Raw genomic sequence first — 25,634 nt, forward strand, 5'->3', positions numbered from 1 at the left:
AAGGCTACTCTGAGACAAATGGTGAAATTTTATCAGTCTACCTGGTTTTCTCCCTCTAATTCCAATGTGGGTATATTCATCATGTGAGTAGTTTTTCATATGCAGGGTAAATAATTTGTCGGAAATTTATTATTTGCATGTACAATGTCTGATTTGTAGTTTTTTTCTATTTCTGGCTTATGTATCTTGATTACTGAACTTATCCTTTTCATTCATTGGTCTACTTTAGATGTGTGAACAATAATGTGTTTCCTTGGGTATGCTAGCAAAGATCAGCAAAGTCTTTCAAACATGGCTATTTACTTTTGAGATCATTTAAAATATATATTTATATTTAACAGATTGAAAAGGAAAGAGGTGGCTCGGCACCCGTAGCACAGTGGTTATGGCGTCAGCCATGTACACCGAAGCTGGCGGGTTTGAACCCGGCCCAGGCCAGTTAAACAACAATGACAACTGCAACAAAAAATAGCCTGGTGTTGTGGTGGGCGCCTATAGTCCCAGCTACTTAGGAGCTGAGGCAAGATAATTGCTTAAGCCCAAGAGTTTGAGGTTGCTGTGAGCCATGACGCCATGGCACTCTGCCCAGGGTGACATAGCGGGACTCTGTTTCAAAAAAAAAAAAAAAAAGTTAAGCAGTAAAGATTCTGAAAAGTCAGTAGGATTCTTTCCCAGAGGCCTGGCATACTGATGGTGTCGCATGCTGTACCTGAGTTCAGGAACCATGGAATCTTCATTCTTCTGGGTTTTGAAACATGAATTTTGATATTAATAGAAAAAAATGTGCTCTGTTGCTTCATGTCAAATCATCTGAGTAAATCTAATATTCAAACTAAAATTATGTAAATTTATGTAGCCAGGAAATGAATTGAGAGAAACACTTTTATAGTTTACATGACAGAAAGGGACCGTTTTTCCGTTTGGCTCGAGACAAGGAATACTGTGGAAAAGAAACTGAAGGATATGGGTTTTATAGTTTAAGACAGGGATTCCTAAACAGGGGAATTGGGATGATAAGATTTGAGGAGCCCCGTCTCTGAATTTAGGTCACATGGAATAACTTAACTTTTTTTCACTTATGTAGACAAAAATAGTAGTTTTAATGGTCTTGTGACTTTGTCACAGATAGAAATCACATGGGTTTCTGTATCATATAATGGTTAAAAATTCATGAATAAGAAAGAACATCCATTATAATATATCACAAATTTGATATGTTAAGATTTTTGTCCAACTTTTGGTTTCCTTTGTGATTCTGTATTTTATTTGTGTTTTAAAAATGATACACATTGAGAAGAGTCTGTTGACTTCATCAGTCCTCAAGAGGAATATGGCTCTCAAATTAAGAATGCCTAGTTTAGGCAATTGTTACTCTCTATCATACCTGCCATGGAGACTTAGGCCATTTTAACAATCCTCTTTTGTTTCTGCTCTTATCTGCATCTATTATATTAGGTTACTAATAACACTTTACTTTGTTTTGGATTCCATTCTCTCTCAGTATCCTCATTTATTGAAAGGCTTTGTGACATAGAAGAAATAATATAGTATGCAAGTTCAGGACATAGATTCTAGCCCCCAGGGTAGGCCAATGGCCTTGGCTTGAATCCAGACTCCATGACTTATTTAGCTGTGTGGCTTGTGTGGATTACACACTCTTTCCAATGCCAGAGGTTCTTAGGAGGACCTTTACTCTATGTCGTTGTTTTAAAGATTAAATGAGCAGAGATTTATTAAAGGAATTTACGTCAGTATGATTGCTATGCACATGTTTGCTATTATTATTACTGTTTATTCAGAAAACACATTTGACTGCCATTAGCTGGGCTAGTAGGCATTCAGCCCCAAAGACACAGTGGCTACACTTTCAAAGCCTAAGGTCTAATGTCAAGATCTTGGAAAAGGCATTATGTATTAGGAAGGAGTAATGCAAGATTTTAGCTGTGTCTTGAAGAGAAATTAGGTGCCAAGTAAGGAAGCTAAATAAGACAAAAATAGGAGGAACAAAGGACCATAATTTGTAGAGGCTCTGGGGTGGAAAGATCCTGATACATCTGAAAATTTAAAGAAAGCCAGTGGCTATGGAGAATAAGGAGAGTAGTATAAGATTACTCTTGGGAAGGAGGCAAGGACCACATGTGGTAGGGCCTTATAGGATTTAAGGATTTGGGTCATCATCTGAGCAGCACTGGGAAGCTAATAGATTTGCATTTTTAAAGGAGCACTGCATCTGATAAGAGGAGATTGGATTTGAAGGACAGCATGTTAGAAGTAGAAGGTATGTTAGAGAAGGCTGCAGAAGCCATCCAAGGAAGAGATGTGAAGAGACACGTCCACAGTGGTGATAGCAGAGATATTCTAGTATTAGCTTGAGAGAATTCATGATTGATGTAAGGGGAAGGGGAAGAAGGAAGAATCAAGATACTTTGGCTGCTGGCTTGAGCAGCTGGATGGTAGTGTCATCTGTGGAGCTGAAGAACGCGATGGAGGATGAATAGCTTGGGACACATGCAGATGGATGCTGTTTGAACATACTGAGGTTCCTCAATAAATGTCTGAACATTTAAGGTGCTTGTGAAATCACTTGGGTACATTCACAAGTCATAGGCTCTGATGAGTTATTTAAGAATCTGATTATTGGAAGAAAGGTTAGGATAGAATAAGATTTCTTAAGAGCAGGTAAAGGGAAAATATGAGAACTGATGTGCAACTCTAAGTGGAGGACAGCTGGGGATATTGAGTGGAGTGTTAGTGAACGCCATTGGAAAGGTGGAGGAATGATTTATTTCAAAGAAATGCTGAAAAAGCAGTTACATCAAAAGATATTTTAGAAGTTTATAATGTACCCACTGAGAATGAAGTATAGAAAGTTTTAAAGGGAAAACAGGGTTGAGATGGAGATAATTTTAGTGAAATTTAAGATATAGTTCTAACTTAAGGGGACATGTCTCCAGGGTAAATGTGCATCAGCTCTAATTGGACAGCTTATTGCCATTCATAACATAGTCTGTTTAATGTGAAGATGTTGGAGTAGCCTTTTTAGGTTTTTAGCCAAACTAACATTCTTGAATACTATTAAACCTTAATGATTAAGAACTGTTTATGTTTCTTTCCTTCCTCCTTTTCTTCCCTTGTCTCTCCCTTTCTTCATCTTTCCTTCCCTCTCTTCTACCCTCCTTTCCTCCATCTACTTCTAGGAGGAAGCTAGGATGGAATATAGAGTTTGGATAAATAGGACATTAAGAAGAAAAGATGTTCAATTTTAAGTAGTTAGGTAAGTTACAGGGGGAATCTTTATTTCAAATGATTCCAAATCCCAAGATCATAATTTTACATGCATTTAATTGTAATAGGATTCAGTAAATAATATTAAAGGTTATATATGTTCTTCTTAGTGAATATTTTTGAGAAACATTAACTATTTTAATCATTGATTGATTAAACCATGGTAGATTTCTACAATGGAATGCCATGGCTAGTAAAAACAAATGAAGAAGGTCTCTATTACTGGGAAAGCAGATCACCAGGACAGATTTTTAGGTAATAAAGTAACACAGGGTATTTACTGGACTGTAAAAATGAGGGGATAACACAATGTGTTAAATATACTGATACTGTCTTTTTTAAGAAAATAAAAATAAATTTTAAGAAATTTAAGAAATAAAATAAAATTTATTTTAAGAAAATACAAATAAATTTTATATGATGATATTTGCTTAAAGAAACATTGGAAGGATGTATAAGAAACTACAGGGTGGGCTAGGAGGGAGCAAGATGGCAACCGAGTAACAGCTTCTTTGCAACTGGGCGCAGTGAGATTGGAGAGAGAAGACTCCAGGCTTCTTTGGCTTGTGAGCTTTGCTCAGAAACATCCCTTTGGGGATGAAGGAAGACAGCAAGAGACTTCTGGAACCGAGGAGGAGGTCAAAAGCAGTGGAGAAGTTGCAAGTGGTTGCGTTCATTCAGTCTGAGGCTGTGGCTACCACATCTGTAACTACAACAGCAATGAGATTGCAAACAGGGAAGGCCTTCCCTGTGGATTTTTTTTTTTTTTTTTTTTTTCTGACTTGGGCACTCCGTTGAACTACCTTGGGAGAACTTGGGCAGGAGTGTGGATGACATTAAGCATTGTCTAGGGCCATGGACTGAGCCACTGAGCCGGGTCAGAGTGGGTCACCTTTATAACTCCTGTCTCCCTCTTTCTATGCCATTATTCTTTTTGTTAATATTCCCTTTTACTCACCCCCTCTCCTTTCTCTTTTTTACTTTTTAAAAAAATATTTTTCCCTTCTTGCTCATCAATCTTCTCATCCTTTTGGTCCTGCACCAAAAAGACTCATCAAAACCTTAGGCCAGAGGCATGGTAACTTAAGGAGCAAGAGGAAGTGAAAGGAAAATTAGGGCAAGGAAACAGATAAAAGAAAACACTCATGAGGAAGAATCAGCAGAAAAATCATGGCAACGTGAAAAACCAGTCCAGAGGAACCCCTCCAAGGGACTGTGAGGTAGCTGCTGCAAAGGATTCCACATATAAGGAAATGTTACAAATGACAGAAGGGGAATTTAAAATACAGATGTTGAAAACAATGAAGGAAATTGCTGTGAGAAGGTGGAAAATAACTAAAAACAATGAAGAAAATTGCTGAGAAAGTGGAAAATAACCAAAAGGCAATCCAAAAACAAATAAGAGATGAACAATAAGAATATAGAAAGGGGGCAGCACCTGTGGCTCAAAGGAGTAAGGCACTGGCCCCATATGCCAGAGGTGGCGGGTTCAAACCCGGCCCCGGCCAAAAACTGCAAAAAAAAAAAAAAAAAGAATATAGAAAGGAGATAGCAGAGCTGAAGGAATTGAAGCAGTCAATTAGGGAACTTAACAATGCAATAGAAAATATGAACAAAAAATTAGACCATGCAGAAGAAAGAATCTCATGAGATAACTCAGATAGTTAAAGAGGCAGAAGAAGACCCAGAAAGCAGAACGTTCACTAACAGAATTATGGAACTTTATGAAGCATTCAAACATAAGAGTAGGTATACATACGAGTAGGTATCCCAGGAGGGGAAGAAGAATGCCCCAGAGGAATGGAAGCCATACTAGAGAATATTATAAATGAAAACTCCCCAAATATCACTTTCAGAGGGATATTGGACCCCAGGTTGCCTCAATTCTTTTTTTTTTTTTTTTTTGTAGAGACAGAGTTTCACTTTATGGCCCTTGGCAGAGTGCCATGGCCTCACACAGCTCACAGCAACCTCCAACTCCTGGGCTTAAGCGATTCTCTTGCCTCAGCCTTCCGAGTAGCTGGGACTACAGGTGCCTGCCACAACGCCTGGCTATTTTTGGTTGCAGTTTGGCTGGGGTCGGGTTTGAACCCGCCACCCTCGGTATATGGGGCCGGCGCCTTACCAACTGAGCTACAGGCGCTGCCCCAGGTTGCCTCAATTCTAATAGAGCTTCTCCAAGACACATTGTGATGAACCTGTCCAAATTCAAGACAAAAGAAAGGATTCTCCAAGCTGCCAGGAGTAAGCGTCAATTGACCCACAAGGACAGTTCCATCAGGGTGACGGTAGACTTCTCTAATGAAACTTTGAAAGCCAGAAGACTATGGTCATCTACCTTTAATTTACTTAAACAGAACAATTTCCAGCCCAGAATTCTATATCCTGTTAAGCTAAGCTTTAAAATTGATGGAGAAATCACACCTTTTACTGATATGCACACATTGGGGAAATTTGCTGCAAGACCAGCTCTACAGGAAATACTTCAACCTATTGTACACACTGACCATCACAATGGACCAACAGCAAAGTCACCATCCAGAAATTAAAGGACAGAACCTAGCTTCCACAGTGATGCAAAAGTTAAAACTAAGCAATGGACTTTCACAAACTAAGATGAATAGAATGCTACCACACTTATCAGTTATCTCAATAAATGTTAATGGCTTGAATTCCCCACTGAAGAGGCATAGATTGGCTGATTGGATTAAAAAACACAAGATGTCCATTTGCTGTCTGCAGGAAACACACCTAGCCTCCAAAGACAAACTAAAACTCAAAGTTAAGGGTTGGAAGACAATTTTTTAGGCAAACAGAATTCAGAAAAGAAGAGGGGTTGCAGTCTTATTTTCAGATACATGTGGATTAAAGCAACGAAAGTCAAAGACAAAGATGGTTACTTCATATTAGTCAAGGGAAAAATACAACAAGAAGACATTTCAATTCTGAATATTTATGTACCCGAAGTCTGAGTAATATGATATCCTATAATAACAGGGAACTATAAGACTCCTCTTACAGAGCTGGAGAGATCCTCTAAACAGAAATTAAACAAAGGTATAGGAGACTTAAATGAGACCCTAGAACAAATGTGCTTGATAGACGTATATAGAACACTTCATCCCAAAGCTAAAGAACACATATTCTTCTCATCGGCCCATGGAACATTCTCTAAAATAGATCATATCCTAGGACACAAAGCAAACCTCAACAGAATCAAAAGAATTGAAATTTTACCTTGTATCGTCTCAGACCACAAGGCACTAAAGGTGAAACTAAACTCCAACAAAAACATTCAACCCCACACAAAGGTATGGAAATTAAACAAATGACAGTTTGGTGCAGGAAGAAATAAAAGAGGAAATCATTAACTTCCTTGAGCATACCAACAATGAAGACACAAGCTACCAATACCTGTAAGATACAGGTTTGCAGTTCTGGTGGGAAAATTTATGTCTTTAGATGCCTACATCTGCAAAACAGATAGAGAACGCATCAACAAACTTACAAGCCATCTTATGGAATTGGAAAAAGAAGAACAATCTAAGCCCAAACCCAGAAGAAGAAAAGAAATATCCAAAATTAAATCAGATATTAATGAAATTGAAAACAAAAGAATCATTCAGAAAATTAATGAAACCAGGAGTTAGGTTTACGAAAAATTAAATAAAATAGATAAACATTTTGCCAGACTAACTTGAAATCGAAAAGTAAAATCTCTAGTAACCTCAATCAGAAATGATAAATAGGAAATAACAACTGATGCCACAAACATATAAGAGATTATCTCTAAATATTACCAGAAACTCTATGCCCAGAAATTTGACAAGGTAAAGGAAATGAATCAATATTTGGAGTCATATCCTCTCTCTTGACTTAGCCAGGAAGAAAGAGAGCTCCTGAACAGACCATTTTCAAGCACTGAGATCAAAGAAACAAAAAACCTCGCAACAACAACAACAACAACAGCAAAATGCCCTGGTCCAGATCTCTTCAAAGAAGAGCTTATTCCATACTGCAGAAATCATTCCAAAAAATTGAGGAGGAAGGAATCTTCCCCTCAAACATCACCCTGATACCAAAACCAGGAAAAGACCCAACTAAAAAGGAAAACTTCAGACCAATTCAATAATGAATATAGATGCAATAACTCGCAATAAAATCCAACCAATAGATTACAGCTTCTCATCAAAAATGTCTTATATCATGATCAAGTAGGTTTCATCCCAGGGATGCAAGTCTGGTTTAATATACACAAGTCAGTAAACATTATTCACTAAATCAACAGAAGCAAAACCAAAGACCATATGATCCTTTCAATAGATGCAGAAAAAGCATTCAATAAAATCCAACATCCTTTTCTAATTAGAACACTGAAGAGTATAGGCATAGGTGCTACATTTTTCAAACTGATTGACACTATCTATGATAAACCCACAGCTAGTATTCTACTGAATGGAGTAAAACTGAAAACTTTTCTGGTTAGAATGGGAAAGAGACAAGGTTGTCCTTTATTGTCACGACTATTCACCATAGTGCTGAAAGTTCTAGCCAATACAATCAGGCAATAGAAGGAAAGAAAGGGCATCCAAATGGGAGCAGAGGAGGTCATACTCTCCCTATTTGCTGAAGATATGATCTTATACTTAGAGAACCCCAAAGACTCACAAGACTCCTGGAAGTCATCAAAAAATACAGTAATGTCTCAGGATATAAAATCAATGTCTACAAGTCAGTAGCCTTTGAGGCTAATTAAGGATACAATTCCCTTTACCATAGCTTCAAAGAAAATGAAATACCTAGGAATATACCTAAGAAAAGAGGTGAAGGACCTCTGTAAAGAAAATTATGAAACGCTAAGAAAAGAAATAGCAGAGGATATTAACAAATAGAAGAACATACTGTGGTCATGGCTGGGAAGAGGCAACATTGTTTTTTATTTTAATTTTTATTTTTTAAGACAGAGTCTCACATTGTCGCCCTTGGTAGAGTGCCATAGCATCACAGCTCACAGCAACTCCAACTCTTGGGCTTATGCGATTCTCTTGCCTTAGCCTCCCAAGTAGCTGGAACTACAGGCACCCGCCATAACACCCCGCTACTTTTTATTGCAATTCTCATTGCTGTTTTAGCTGGCCGGGGCCAGGTTCAAACCTGCCACCCTCAGTATATGGGGCTGGCGCCTTACCCACTGAGCCACAGGCACCGCTCCAGAAGTAACGTTGTTAAAATGTTTATACTTCTCAAAGCAGTCTACCCATTCAGTGCCATCCATATTAAAATACCAACATCTTTGGCACTTCCTGTGGCTCAAGGATTAGTGCGCCTCCCACATATACCAGAGTTGGTGGGTTCAAACCTGGCCCTGGCCAAAAAAACAACAATAACCCACAAAAGAAAAAAATACCAACATCGTAGTTCATTGTACTTGGAAAAAATAATTCTTTGTTTTGTATGGAACCAGAAACCCCATGTAGCTAAGGCAGTTCTTAGTAATAAAAACACAGCTGGAGGCATCAGTCTACCAGATTTTAGGCTTTATTACAAGGCTATAGTGGTCAAAACAGCATGCATCTGGCACAGAAATAGAGTCAATAGACATTGGGAATCAAATAGAAAACCAGGAAACAAAACTAACATCTTACAGCTATGTAATCTTCAATAAACCAAACAAGAACATACACTGGGGAAAAGACCCCCTGTTCAATAAATGGTGTGGGGAGAACAGGATATCCACATGTAAAAGACTGAAACTGGACTCACACCTTTCTCTACTCACAAAAATTGATTCAAGCTGGATAAAAGACTTAAATTTATGGCACGAAATGCCAAAAATCTGCAAATAAAGCATAGGAAGAACACTGGAAGATATCAGCCTGGGGAAAGACTTTATGAAGACTTCCATAGTAATTGCAACAACAACAAAAATAAACAAATAGGACTTAATGAAACCGAAAAGCTTCTGTACAGCTAAGGAGACAACAACCAAAGCAAATAGACAACCTACACAATGGGAAAAGGATATTTGCATATTTTGAATCAGATAAAAGCTTGATAACTAGGATCTATAGAGAACTCAAATTAAATTTATCCACATGAAAAAAGCCAAAAATCCCATATATCAATGGGCAAGAGACATGAATAGAACCTTCTCTAATTCTCTATACAAGACAAATGAATGGCTAGCAAACATGAAAAAAAATGCTCATGGTCCCTAATTATTAGGGAAATGCAAATCAAAACCACCCTGAGATATCATTTAACCCCAGTGAGAATGGTCCACATCACAAAATCTCAAAACTACAGATGCTGGAGTGGATGTGGAGAGAAGGGAACACTTTTACACTGCTGGTGGGACTGCAAATCAGCACAACCTTTTTGGAAGGTAGTATGGAGAACCTTCAAAGCACTCAAGCTAGACCTCCCATTTGATCCTGCAATCCCATTACTGGGCATCTACCCAGAAAGAAAAAAATCCTTTTGTTGTAAGGACACTTGCACTAGACTGTTTATCACACTCAATTTACAATCTCCAAAATGTGGAAACAGCGTAGATGCCCCTCAACCCAGGAAGGATTAACAAGCTGTGGTATATGTACATCATGGAATACTATTCAGCTATTAAAAAGGATGGAGATTTTACATCCTGGATGGAGATGGAACACATTATTCTTAGTGAAACATCACAAGATTGGAGAAGCCTGCATGCTATGAACCCAATTTTGATATGACGTTAATTAATGACCTAGTACATGCTGGGGGATGGGGAGAGAGAGAGAGAGAGAAGGAGGGAGTGAGTGGGGGAAAGGAAGAACAGTCAGAGGGAAGGAGAGAGGGGCGTGGGAGAAGGAAAGAGTAGAGACAGTGAAGGAGGGAGAGGGTGGTGTCTCTGTGTGTGACACACCTTTTGGGGGCAAGACTCAATTATAAGGGGGACTTTAATGGTAGTGGCTGTATGTCAGTGGATATAGCGCCAGCCATGTACACTGAGGCTGGTGGGTTCAAATCCACCCCAGGCCAGCTAAACAACAATGACAACTGCAACAAAATAATAACTAGGCGTTGTGGCAGCACCTATAATCCCAGCTACTTGGGAGGCTGAGGCAAGAGAATCACGTAAGCCCCAGAGTTTGAGGTTGCTGTGAGCTATGACACCAAGCTCCTTCACCCAGGGCGAAAGCTTGACACTCTGTCTAAAAAAATAAAAAATAAAAAAACATAAGGCTCGGTACCTGTGGCTCAAGCGGCTAAGGCTCTAGCCACATACCTGAGGTGGTGAGTACGAATCCAGCCTGGGCCTATCAAACAACAATGACGGTTGCAACCAAAACATAGGCAGGTGTTGTGGCGGGTGCCTGTAATCTCAACTACTTGGGAGATGGAGGCAGGAGAATCACTTGAGCCCAGGAGTTGGAGGTTGCTGTGAGCTGTGATGCCACGGCACTCTACCCAGGGCGACAGCTTGAGGCTCTGACTGAAAAAAAAAAAAAAAAAAGAAAGAGTGACTTTACCTAACAAATGCAAACCAGTGTACCTAACTGGTTTCTTGTACCCTCAATGAATCCCCAACAATAAAAAAAAAAAAACCACAGGGTGTCCCCAAAGTCTCCCCTAAAGTCATCATACATAAGATGTGTGGGAAACTGTAGCTAAATGGATACTTATTATAAAATTTTACAAATGGTGGCCAACACGTGGAGAATATTTTGTAAGTACTTACAAACTATGGAGTGTCACATGTCAATTAGCCAGCACTAATTGATTTTTTTTATTCATTCATTGTTCATGTCTTGAGGTAGATATAGACCAACATAGGACATAATTTGTGTTTTTAAGGTGCTTTATAAATCTGTGGGTAAATGATGAGTGTGAGAGATGATCATGATGGAATGATCAATGTCATAAGAAAGGCATAAAGTTCATTGGCAAAATTAGTACATACTTCAGGTAGGATGTACCATCTGAATTGAGATTTATGGAATTGAAGATACTGAGAAAGTTAAGAGAATTTTAAGTGGTGAATAAACATTCACACAAATAGCAAAGTGTACGATTTATTCCAGTAGTCTTGATTTTGACATATAGTAATGGTGAACAGTTCTCCCAGATAAACTTACAGTCTTGTAACATTTTAAGAAATTAAAATATCTTAGGGCGGCGCCTGTGGCTCAGTCGGTAAGGCGCTGGCCCCATATACCGAGGGTGGCGGGTTCAAACCCGGCCCCAGCAGAACTGCAACCAAAAAATAGCTGGGCGTTGTGGCGGGCGCCTGTAGTCCCAGCTACTCGGGAGGCTGAGCAGGAGAATCGCTTAAGCCCAGGAGTTGGAGGTTGCTGTGAGCTGTGTGAGGCCACGGCACTCTACCGAGGGCCATAAAGTGAGACTCTGTCTCTACAAAAAAAAAAGAAATTAAAATATTTTAATGAAAGCATAAAGTATTTTAATGAAAGCATTTATTACCCTGTTATTACATTTCTATTGAAACACCTGTGGGAAAAGGTGCAGTGTCGGTAGCATCAGCACTAGAAATATGGGTAAGTGGAGAGATTTTAAGATAACTGTTCGTTTTGATATATTTTCACATTTATAGAAAAGTTACATGAATGCGCACACACACACTGTTACACATGTGCACACACACACGTAATTAGCACATAATTTCCTTAATCTTTTTCTGAAACATTTTAGAGTACAGGGGAAACATTATGTCCCTTTGCTACTCATAATGTGTTTTATGTTCGAGAACATTTTTTTTTTATTATTATATAATTATCAGAATCGGGAAACTTTACATTGATACAATGTTATCAATTGGTAGACCATGTTTGAATTTTGCTAATTATCACACAATACACTTAATCATTTATATTCCTTAAGTCCATGATCAGATCTAGGTTAACGCATTGCATTTAGCTGCATGTCTGTTTATTCTCCTTTTTCTCCTGAAAATATTCCTTATCGTGTCTTTATCTTTCTTGGTCTTGTATTTTTTGAAAAGCGCAGAACATTTGTGAAATAGCCCTTTTAAAAATGTTTTCTTGGGATTAGATTCAAGTTATGTATTTTTTTAATTAATATTAAATCATAGCTGTGTACATTAATGCAATCATGGGGCACCATACACTGGTTTTATAAACAGTCTGACACATTTTCATCACACTGGTTTACATAGCCTTCCTGGCATTTTCTCAGTTATTGTACTAAGACAATTATATTCTACATTTACTAAGTTTCATATGTACCCTTGTAAGATGCACCGCAGGTGTAATCCCACCAATCACCCTCCCTCCGCCCACCTCCCCCCTTCCTCCCCTCCCTTTCTCCCTTGCCTCTGTTCTTAGGTTATAACTGGGTTATAGCTTTCATGTGAAAGCCATGAATTAGTTTCATAGTAGGGCTGAGTACATTGGATACTTTTTCTTCCATTCTTGAGATACTTTGCTAAGAAGAATATGTTCCAGCTCCATCCATGTAAACATGAAAGAGGTAAAGTCTCCATCTTTCTTTAAGGCTGCATAATATTCCATGGTGTACATATATCACAGTTTATTAATCCATTCATGGATCGATGGAGGTTTCTTTTATCTTCCAAGCATGATATTAAGAGCTAGTGATTTTGGTCTGCTCCAATATTGGTACCATTTTTCAGGTCCCAACAAAAAAACTATTATTATTTTTCTCTTTGTAATTTTGTGGAAGATAACTTGAGGCTATGAACTTTTATGTACTAATTTTAGCATCCATTGATTTTCTGAGTTTGTTGTGCTTTTCCCACATTTATTAGTTGACATTCCACCGTAAAAAAGAGCTTTCCCTCTTCCTTCCTTTTCACTTTGTTTATATTATTATGGACTCATGGATTCTTATTTAAAGGGCAATATCCATTGCTGTCATTTTTCTGGCAAACAGATCACCCAGGTTGGCTAGAAGGATGTCTGTCAAGCACATGTTTTGTTCTTCTGACATAAACCTCTCCTTCAGAGTTTTCTTTATTCTTAGTGCAAAAAAATTTTTTTTCAGACTTATCTTCCCCTTTCTCCAATGAACTCTGGTTCCTTTTAGTAGAAAATTCTACACAGATGTGCACATAAAGAATTGTGAATCACATAAAGATGTTTAAGTCAGTGACAGGACTCATTATATAATACTTTATTATTACTGTACCTATTCTATATTTAGATGTATTCTACATTCTATTTTGAGAGGATGCACAAACACTTCACTTACCCTTGTCTTATGATTTCCAATGGTATTCAGTACATTAACGTGCTGTACAAGTTTGTAGCCTATGAGCAATAGCCTAGGTGTGTAGCAGGCTATGCCATCTGGGTTTTTGTAAGTACACTCTGATGTTTGCACAGCAGTGAAATCACCTGACACTCCTCAGAACATATGAGTGTGTGTATATATGTGTGTGTATTTATACATACAGATACTCACACGCTAAGCTCTGTACATTGCTAGTGGCATCATTGCATCTCAGCAAATATATATATCTATATATCTATTCATACATGTCTATACATACTCACATTTTTACTTTCTGTAGATAGGTAAATTTGGAAATAGATGTAGATGTCTGTGTGTATACAGTCATATGCAAGGTAGGACAACTAAGTTCAGCAGCTCATTCTAGTAAAAGTGCTCCACACCTCATTTCTGAATATCACAGCGGCCACCTTTGAGGTTCACCCCTTGGGAAGCTGTGCACTAACTCTACCTAATCAACACTAAAAAGTAGTTTTGAACTCTTTGTCAGGCCTCATACAGTGACAGCTCTTATGACCATTCCAGAAAGAGAGTTCCAGAATTGCTTTGAAGGGTGGACTGGGTGCTGGTATTGATGCCTCGCCTCCCCAGGGAAGTACTTCAGAGGTGACTGTAGTGATATTCAGCAGGGAGGAAGTTAGCGCTTGCCTCCATGCTGAAGATGACTGGAGCCGGCCAGGACTCTTCTACTTCCTTTCGTGGCCAGTCATATGAAGCCGATGCTGATTACCATTCCTAGCAATGTGAAATAACTAGGTGATGTTTTGTATGTATATCTGGAGATGTAAAGCTGGCAATCAGGAAGGAGTTGAGAGACTGAAAGGACAATGGGAGTGGTATAACCTGGAGACTTTAGTATTTCATCCAGTAATTCTGCCAATGAAAGTACAACTGATGCTCAGATTATCTGGTAGGGAGCTTCACTCCTTTTAGTAAGATGAACTAACTTTGGAATCAGGTATGCTAGATTTTTAGCTACAGTATTTTTGCATGTAAATACTAAATAAAATAACCCAAATTAAACTAGGGCCTGTTCATATTAGCCATCCTTTCACCTTGAAACCTGAATACTATGTATATTTTATTTAAAAATTATGATTGAATATTAAGTAATACATTAAATATTTTAATCTCAAACTTATGAGATTAAGAAATCTCCTGTAAAAATTGGGATGGTAGATGCATAACCATCTGGGTTACAAAGTTTTCTTTTGGGGGCTGTTTACGTTAATTCAATAGTGAATGATTAAAATAAGTTAAAAACCAACAAAAAGTTTACTGAGTACCTTGGTTTTGTTTGAAGTACAGCCACGTATAAACTATAGTCTTCTCCAACTTACATCAAGGACAGGAAATATGACTTAAAGGAAATACAATGATTAGAAGAGTAAAAGGCAGTAAATTATTTGCCAAATAGACTTCTGAAAATGGAAATCAGAAAGAAGCAAATATTTTATGGGGAAGGCCTTATGAAAGTGGTATGCCTTCATATTTTCATCTCTAAAAATAAACAAAGAAACATAAAGACACACTACCTTCATAAAGGTGATATTTTCTCCTTTGAAGATGGTTGTAGTTGGAAAGCCAGAGACATAAGAACCTTGTATAAAAGAACTGTTATTCAAAAATCTTAAAGTATGTATTCAAAATGGTTAAAAATATAAAAATGAAAAATGTTAAAAATATATAAAAATTTAAAAATAAAGTAGATTTTACATATTACCAAATGAAATGTATTGAAATCAAAATAAATTCAATAAAGTTAAAAAATGAGTAGACTAGTTAAATAGAAGATTAGATACATATGAAGGGAGCATTAGACTAGTAGAAGATAATCCTAAGAAAATTACTTAGAAATAATTTCTAAGACCTGAGAAATTTAAAAAAAAAGGATAAACAATATGAAAGAGCTTATAACAGAGAGAACAAAAATGTTAATATATATATATATAGACTAGGACTTCTAGCAGAAGAAAAAGGGAACAAGGAAATATTTGAAGAAATACTGTAAATTGTCTTGAATTGATCAAAGACTCAGGAAGTATTCTCAGGAGAATTAATAAGACTAAACATACACCTAGATATTATAGTGAATTGGAGCACATTAAAGACATAGGGAAAGTTCCAAAAGAGAATGAAGCCTGACTGCTTAGCAACCTTCCTGGAAACCAGAAGACACAAGAGAAATTAACTATTGATTTATCACTGTATACTTCGATAAAACTATCATTCAAAATTAGGTTCAGATAGATATATTTTCAGACAATTGCTGGCAGTTCACCTTTTTCTAAACAATTCCTGAAGGAGAAAACTGAACTAACAAGAAAGAATATGATGCAACCAAGGAGGGATGCTGAGAAAAGGGACTAGAGGCCCATGAACAGTGTGAGCAAACTTCAGCTGTAACATAAAACAGCAGCAATAATGATCACCAAAAAAAAAAAAAAAACAAAACACAGAACCAAGGTGGAACAAATATGCTCTATGACAACGTGTAGGCCTTATGTGGTGGCTCATACCTGTAATCCCAGCACTTTGGAAGGCCAAGGCAGGAGGATCACTTGAGGCCAGGAGTTTAAGACCAACTTGGGCAACATAGCCAGATCCTGTCTGTACAGAAAAATAAGAAAAATTAGCTAGGCATGGTGAGACGTGCCTGTAGTTCAAGAAACTAGGGAGGCTGAGGCAGGAGGATCTCTTGAGCCCAGAAGTTCAAGGGTGCAGTGAGCTGTCATCAAGACAAAGTGAGACCCCATCTCTAAAAGTAAACACAAAAACAAATAGCATATAAAAAGATAAGATGAATTACAAAGATAGGGTAAGGCTCTTTGAAGTCTTTGAACTATTTAAGAGGAGAAGAAAAGCATTACTTTTAGAAGCATTAATCAGTATGCCAAATATTCGTGTTAAAATTATGTCACTAGAACAAAAGAACTAGAATATAAACTTTTATGACAGAAAGGCAGGAATTAGGAAAACTTAATCTATTAAGAGATAGGGAAAGAAAGAAGCATAGAAAAAGCAAGATAAGTAGAAGGGAAAAAAAAATTAAAATTAAATTCCCAATTTAGTAATCACAGTGAACTAGAGTAAACTTGCCAGCATGAATTAAAAACAAGAAAATAAAAATTTTTTGTTTGTAATTTATAAAAATAGTCATCTAAAAACTAAGACCAGGGTAAAGTGGAAAGTAAACCCAACGCATACATGAAGGGTTTTGTTGTAAAAATATCAAAAGGAAGTTTTTTCCAGAGTGGTTATTTATTATTTGAACATCAATATTTGTTGTTTTTTGTTTAGTTATAATAAATAATAATAATTTTTTCCCATTTTGTTTAAAATTAAAAGATCTGGCTGGGTGCAGTGGCTCACACCTGTAATTCTAGCAATGTAGGAGGCTGAGGCAGGTGGATTGTTTGAGCTCAGCAATTTGAGACCAGCCAGAGCAAGCAAAGATCCTGTTTCTACTAAAATAGAAAAACTAGCCAGGAGTCCTGGTGAGTGCCTGTCGTCCCAGCTGCTTAGGAGGCTGAGGCAAGGGGATCTCTTGTGCCTGAGAGTTTGAGGTTTCTGTGAGCTATGATACCATGGTACTCTACCCAGGGTGACAGTGAGACTTTTGTCTTTAAAAAAAAAAAAAAACTATAATAATCAAATTTAATAATAGATGTCACCTACTTACTAGTGTGCTACTAACTCTGATTCTGTTTAATCATAAACTGCTCACCCTGGAAGGTAAAAATTATGCTGTGTGATTGTCTCACTGCTTTGGGAGTTACATCTAAATCAAGTCATTGCTCAATGCTAAAATCTCATACCAGTTGCACTTTGTGAGTAACACTGGTTTCTTATATTCTATGGGTTTTGAAATAGTATTTTTGGCAAATAAACAAAGCTTATTGAAACTAAGTAACACAATAGATATAATGTTAAAGGTTGTAGTAAAAGTAAGAGTCTATTCCCAAAGTATTATTAAACTTCCAATATAGTAAGACCCCATAACATCAAACTTTATTTACATTTATGATACATTGGTGATAAATCAGACTGCCTATTCTGACTTCTTTGACCTTATTTGTGAAAATTGAGGCTGCTTAAGCAAATGAGTAATGTTAGAAGAAGATACTTATCTAAAACTAAACTATTTTCATCTGTTTTATGAGTATCTATTTAACATAAATATCATATACATAATTATTTTAAGCAGAGAACTGGAAGTATATTATTACTTCACCATACAAATTATAAATAATTTTATTCTATCAATTAGATCTAGATTTCTGCTAGGTAACAACTGATAAGCCCAAGGTTCTTTACCAATTGTGTGGGTTTTTTGTTTGTTTTATTTCAAAGTATTAAGGAGGTACGATATTTTTGATTTCATGGATTGCTTTTGCAGTGCTTGAGTCATGGCTGTAGGTATGCCCATCATCCGAATAGGACCCCTGGGGCTGCCCTTCCCCGACTTGATTTCCAGGGAGTTTTACTTTCCTCTGTGCACATGTGTGTTCTTTGCTTAGTTCCAGTTTAATGGTGAGTATGAGTGGTATTTGTTTTTCCATTCTTGGGATTTTTCACTTAGGCTAACAGTGTCCAGTTACATCCAAATTGTTATAAAAGGCATTACAGCCAGTCCCCAGGTTACAAATAAGACAGGTTCTGGAGGCTTGTGTTTACGTTGAGTTTGTATATTGGAACAGGTACAGCTACCTATTCATTTTATTACTTCCATTCATAAGTGCAAGTCACATGTGAATTGGATGTTTGTAATTCAGGGACTGTCCTTAGCTCATCCTTTTGTATGGCTGAGTTGTACTCCATGGTACACAGATACCACATTTTGTTAATTCACTCATGAATTGATGGGCACTTGAGTTGATGCCAGGTCTTCGCAATTGTGAATTGTGCTACCATAAAAATTTGAGTGCAGGATTTTTTTTTTTTTTTTTTTGGCTAAAATGATTTCTTTTCCTTTGGATGGATCACTACCCTGTTTCCCCCAAAATAAGACATCCTCCAAAAATAAGACCTACTTACAGGAAAGATAAGACGTCCCCTGAAAATAAGACCTAGAGCATCTTTGGGAGCACACCTTAATATAAGACACTGTCTTATTTTCGGGGAAACAGGGTAGTAGTGGGATTGCTGAATTGAATGGTAAATCTCCTTTCGTTATTGAGTTTAGAATGTTTGAAATTTGTTCTTTTAGGATGTTTTAAAGATTTTTAAAAATGTTTTTACATTTTTTTAATGTTTTATAGTTCATATTTTACTAATTTGGAAAGTCTAGTATGTTTGTTTTCTGAGACTTTCTTCAAGTGTAGAAAGCATAAAATTTCATAGATATATTTAAATCTTTTAGAGTTTTCCTTTGAATTTAATTCATTTGCCTATATACCCAAAGTCAGGATTCTCTTAGCATTTTAAGTCCTCTCTAGGGATTGATGTGACTGATGATGTATGGGTATTGGTGTTTTATGTGTTAGGCTGAAGTTACTCCCATAATGGGCCCAGTGTAGGAAGTTTTATCTTACGTAGTTAATAAAGTTGCAAAATAAAAAATCATTATTGCTGTAAGTCAATCAGAGCACATTTTGTTTGTTACTAATGATTTTCATATAGTAAGAAAGAATGAAATCTCGATCATCTAGTAATAAACTTTAAATTTGTATTTAATTAAAATATTTATATTCTCTTCATACCTATCCATTCATATCTCTTATCATATGTCCATCTCATTTCATTTCTTAAATTCAGTCTCAGAGGGATCTGAAGTACTCTTTTGTAGGCCTCTCAGTGACACCCTTCCTTCACTCCCTTAAATTGTTACCTGCTAGAGTAATTTCAATGTTTTTATTGGAGTAAGTTGTATCATGTTGGCTTTGTATGTAATTAAGGACCAAAATAGTGCTGAGATGAATGAAGTACATGATAAGCACACAGCAAGTGCTTCATAAATGTCAAAAATAACTTTATAGTAGGGTGAATATACCCTGTCAGTTGGAAGTAGTCCATTGAGAAGTTATTTTTATCACTCTTCATTTTCCTTATTTCTATGGTTTGTTTCTTTGATTACCCCTGTTCTCCTCTTAAAAATTTCCTTAATCTCTAGTTAGAAAAACTCTGAGCTAGAACAATGTTGATTCAAACTCTTATTCATTAGAGAGCATTATTCCATTGGTAGCCAAGGGATTTATTCCATGACTATATAATGTCAATATTATTTTACTACCTTCTCTATTGTGGATTCATTTAATTTTGTTTATGTGGCTGCTTCGTAGGAATCAGAGCAAATCCAGGAATATCGCCAGGTGTAGTAAATTTTTCTCTCCACTCTTTCTTTCAAATAACGTTAGACTTCTTGATGGTTAGTACCTATAACATAGTATCCTCAGTTCTTTCTCCCTGCCACTTTTCACATTGCAGTCATCCATTTCACCTATCAATGAGCTATAATCACCAAATATCTTCCCGCTGTTATTATTTTGAAAAAACTATTATTTATTAGATCAATTAAGAATAAGCAAAATAGATTTTATTTTATCTTCATTCTTATTTTAACACTTTTCTTTATGTTGATCCAAATTTCTGACTTACTTTATTTCTCTCCAAAGTAACTTTTATAATTTCTCACAGTGCAGTCTACTGGCAAAAAATTAAGTCATTTGTTGGTCTGAGAAAGCCTTTATTTCACTTTCACTTTTGAAGGATAACTTCATAGGGTACAGAACTCTAGGTTGGTGGTATTTTTTTCTTTCAGCACTGAATATTATACTACAAGAATGTTCTGAATGACAGGTGGCTCATGAGATTAAGAAGGAAATCATCAAATTTGGGGAACAAAATAATAACGAAGACAAATTATCAAAACCTGTGGGATACGGCAAAGGCAGGCCTAAGAGGGAAATTTACAGCATTAGAAGCCTTTATGAAGAAAACAGAAAGAGAGGAAGTCAACAACCTAATGGATCATCTCAAGCAACCGGAAACAGAAGACCAATCCAATCCTGAACCCAGGCAAAGAAAATAAATAGCCAAACTTAGAGCAGAATTAAATAAAACTGAAAACAAAAGAATCATTCAGAAGCTCAACAAAACAAAAAGTTGGTTCTTTGGAAAGATTAATAAGATTGATAAACCTTTGGCTAACCCAACCAGAAACAGAAAAGTAAAATCTCTTATAACATCCGTCAGAAACAGTAAAGGAGAAATAACAACAGATGCCATAGAAATTCAGAAAATCCTCAATGATTACTACAAAAAACTCTGTTCTCAGAAATATGATAATCTGGAGGAAATGGACAAATACCTGGATGCACATCACATTCCTAGACTCAACCAGAAAGAATTATAAATTTTGAATAGAATTTTCAAGCATGGAAATAGCATCAACTATACAAAATCTCCCAAAAAAGAAAAGTCCAGGACCAGATGGCTTTACTTAAGAATTCTACCAAACCTTCAAAGAGGAAATAGCACCTATATTACATAACCCTTTCTAAAACATAGAAAAAGAAGGCATCTTCTCCAACACATTCTATGAAGCAAATGTCACCTTAATCCCCAAACCAGGAAAGGACCCAACAAAGGAAGAAAACTATAGACCAACATCATTAATGAATATCAATGCACAAATATTCAATAAGATCCTAGCAAACAGAATTCAACTATATCAAAAAAATTATACACCATGATCAAGTTGGTTTTATCCCAGGGTTACAAGTTTGGTTCAACATACGTAATCTATAAATATAATGCACCACATAAATAAAATCAAAAACAAAGACTCTCTGATTCTATCAATTGATGCAGGAAAAGCTTTTGATAATAGCCAGCATCCTTTCATGATTAGAACACTTAAGAAAATAGGCTTAGGGCGGCGCCTGTGGCTCACTGAGTAGGGCACCGGCCCCCTATGCCGAGGGTGGCAGGTTCGGACTCAGCCCCGGCCAAACTGCAATAGAAAAATAGCCCGGCGTTGTGGCGGGCGCCTGTAGTCCCAGCTGCTCGGGAGGCTGAGGCAAGAGAATTGCGTAAGCCCAAGAGTTAGAGGTTTCTGTGAGCCGTGGGATGCCACGGCACTCTACCCAAGGGCGGTACAGTGAGACTCTGTCTCTACAAAAAAAAAAAAAGAAAATAGGCTTAGATGGGACATTTCTTAAACTGATAGAGGCCATCTACATCAAACCTCTAGCCAATATCATGTTGAATGGAGTAAAGTTGAATACATTTCCATTCAGATCTGGAACTAGACCAGATCTGCCCATTGACACCACTGCTATTCAACATAGTAACAGATGTCCTAGCCATCACAATCAATCAAGAGGAGGAGATCAAGTGTATTCAGGTGGGATCAGAGGAGGTCAAACTCTCACTCTTCGCGGATGACATAATATTATACCTGGAAAACCCCAGGAACTTAACTATAAAGCTCTTAGAAGTGATCAAGGAATATTGCAGTGTCTCAGGATACAAAATCAATACTTAGGAATCAGTAGCTTTTATATATGCCAACAATGGTGAAGCCAAAAATAAAGTCAAGGACTCTGTTCTTTTTTATGGAAGTGCCAAAGAAGATGAAATACCTGGGATTTTAGAAACCCTGAGAAATGAAATAGCTGAAGATGTTAACAAGTGGAAAAACATACCACGTTCATGGCTGGGAAGAATCAACATTGTTAAAATGTCCAAACTACCCAAAGCAATCTACAGATTTAATGCAATCCCTATCAAAGCACCACTGTCATGTTTTGAAGAACTTGAAAAAATAGTTCTTTGTTTTATATGGAATTAGAAAAAATCTTGACTATCCAATACATTACTTATAAATAAAAATAAATCAGGAGGCATCATCTTACCAGTCTTCAGATTATATAAATCTATAGTGATCAAAAAAGCATGGTATTTGCACAATAATAGAGATGTAGATATATGTAATAGAATAGAGAACCTAGAGATGAAGCCAAGGACATATCGTCATTTGATCTTGATAAGCCTAACAAAATGCAATGGGGAAAAGACTCCCTATAGAACAAATGGTGCTGGGAGAACTGCCTGGCGAACTGTGGAAGACTAAAACTGGACCCCCACCTTTCAGCACTAACAAAATTTATTCTCACTGGATAAAAGATTTAATGTTAAGACATGAAACTACGAAAATGCTATAAAAATTCAGGGAAAAGTCTTGAAGATATTGGCCTGGGAAAATATTTTATAAGGAGGACCTCCCCCCAACCCCCCCGCACCAGGCAATTGAAGCAACACCAAAAATATATTACTGGGATCTGATCAAGCTAAAAAGCTTTTGCACAGCTAAGTGCACTGTATGTAAATGAAACAGGCAGCCTTCAGAATGGGAGATGATTTTTGCAGGTTCTAATTCTGATAAAGGACTGATAACTAAAATCTACAGAGAACTCACATAAATCAGTAAGAAAAGAACAAAGAACCCAATTTATTTGTGGGCAAGAGACTTGAACAGAGACTTCTCTAAGGATGACAGGCAAATGGCCAACAGACACGTGAAAAAATGCTCATCATCTTTAATCATCAGAGAAATGCAAATCAAAACCACTTTGAGATATCATCTAACTCCAGTAAGATTAGCCCATATCACAAAATCAGCAAATTGCAGACAGTGGCGTGGATGTGGAGCAAAAGGAACACTTCTACACTGCTGGTAGGACTGCCGGCTAATATAGCCTTTTTGGAACGAAGTATGGAGACTTCTCAAGGAACTGAAAGTTGACCTACTGTTTGACCCTGTAATACCATTACTAGGTATCTACCCAGATGAATAAAAATCATTTTACTACAAAGATCCTTGTACCAGAATGTTTATTTTAGCCCAGTTCCCAATAGCCAAGTCTTGGAAGCAGCCTAACTGTCCTTCAATCCATGAATGGATAAGCAAATTGTGGTATATGTATTCCATGGAGTACTATGCAGCCATAAAAGGAGGGAGACTTTATATTTTTTGTGTCTATCTGGGTGGAGCTAGAACATCTTCTTCTTAGTAAAGTATCTCAAGAGTAGGAAAAAAATTAATCCAATGTACTCTTTACTATTATGAACAAATATATAAATACTTAGACATTCATAGGGATGATAAAACACAAAAATAGTCCAGAAAGAAAAAGGGGAGAGGAAGGATAAGGGAGGTGATAGAAGGCAGGGTAGTTGGGAGGACCTCACCAGTGTAAACAACGCAAGAGTACGTTATACATGTCTTACCACAGAAATAAGTGAGGTGATGGTTATGTTAGTTAGTTTGATTTAAGCATTCCCTAGTGTATATCAGATCATTATATGGTATCCCATAAATGTATACAGTTATGATTTAATAAAAATTAAGAAAAAAGAATAGTTAAATAAAATAATAGAAACTGGGTTAATCCATTCCTGGCTCCCACAAACTCGAATTTTCAAAATGATTTTAACAGCAAATACACTGGATTTTAAGGTAAAATATTAATAAATATTAACCATTGTTTAAAAATGTAAATTAACAAAATTAAAATTATAAAAACCTAAAATGTAAAGACCCATTTCATCACAATTGAACACTTGGTTCAAAACATTAACAAATTCCTTAAACCCCTTCACAAACATTTCTGCTGCTTCCAAATTAGAACTGTCACCCTCTCTGTGCATAAACCACTATGGATCCCAGTCCTTTTCTTAAAGTTCTGGAAGCACGCACTGCTGACTTTAGACTCCTCCTTTGAGCACTAATATCAGGCATGCCTTTCACTAAATGATCGTGGAGGACCTCGGCTTTCTCGCAGATCATCATCTCAGAAATCACACCACCAGCCAGCTGTTTTTCATTAATCTGAACTAAGAGGCGTTTCCCCATCTCTTCCATGCTTTTAGATATCCTCGAGGCCAGTGTTGTAACCCCATTTGCCACATCAGCAGCTTTCATAGCTTCTTTAGTTTTCACAATCCTACAAACAGTAGATGTCCGCATCCCGGACCTGAGCCACCCCGCTTTCATGCCGAGCACTGAGATCTTTAGTAACTTCAGTTGTAGCTCTAACGGCTTTGTTTTTACTCTTATTTTCCTCACTACACTTTTTAGGACCCATGGCAAATACACTTAGTTGTTATATTAAAACACACACACACGCACAAAACCTTAAAATTAGTAGTGAAAATCCATGAGATGCTTTCACTACAGCTTCCGACAAGGAATTGGATGACAAAGTATGGGTGGCCATAGGGCTGGGGAAATGTCCAACAAAAACACCGACATGTGCTGGGAGTTCGGATTCCAAAGCAGCAAGCGGCTTTTGGATTTTGGGCAAATTTTGCTTGAATTTTTCATTGAGATTCCAAATTATTCTAATTCTGGGGTGTTGGTATTCCGGGAGACAGTACTTATTTCAAAATGTTTCCTTTATCCCTTCCTTTGCCAGAATCAGGAGGGGACTTTTCTACTGTCTTCTCAGGCCCCACCCCCACCCCCCTTTAAGGTCAGACCCCTCTCCTAGTTTTTAACTCTGCAGCTAAGTGATTAGTCCACTACAGTGTGAAGTGCTCCTGCCCCAGTCCTGACTTCAGCTGAGCATTTCTGCTTCTGGGCTTTGCTCCCAAACGGTAATTCTCTGTTACCTGTCTGTTGCTTTGCCTGGCCCGTTTTCAGAACAGCAGTTTGCCCTGTGACCTCAGTTCTTTGATGGATCTAAGAGAGTTGTTGACTTTTGGTCTTTTTAGCTCTTTTTTTTTTGTGAGGTAAAACTTCCAAGTTCTTTATATTATACATTGGACCGGAAAACAGAAATTCCTGTTTCTTATTAGAATTAAAATATAATTTTAGAATATGCTTAGTGTCTTACAGCTTTTCTTTTCCATCTCTGAACTTTCCAGTGAATATTTGAACACAGACGACATTTGAACAGAAATAACTTCTTTTTCATTGCCTTTTTAAAATTAATCTTTTCATTTTTTGATTTTTCTAATTGTCTGCAAAATACTCGAGTGATCCTATGGAATATTGAAGGCGAGAATGAATACTTGATACTCTTCTCTGAAGTCTTGATTCAGCAATTAGAAAGGTTTTTAAGAAACTCACTCAA

At 37.0% G+C, this 25,634-nt stretch overlaps 1 protein-coding gene across 12 annotated transcripts in view; it reads left to right on the forward strand.

The window, feature by feature from the left end:
• The window catches only part of FAM172A (family with sequence similarity 172 member A), a 571,031-nt gene that overhangs the window by 152,542 nt on the left and 392,855 nt on the right, over nucleotides 1–25,634 (forward strand). The gene's annotated exons all lie outside the window — the stretch shown is intronic.

Source organism: Nycticebus coucang, chromosome 1 (assembly GCF_027406575.1).
Source record: "Nycticebus coucang isolate mNycCou1 chromosome 1, mNycCou1.pri, whole genome shotgun sequence".
Lineage (NCBI taxonomy): Eukaryota > Metazoa > Chordata > Mammalia > Primates > Lorisidae > Nycticebus > Nycticebus coucang.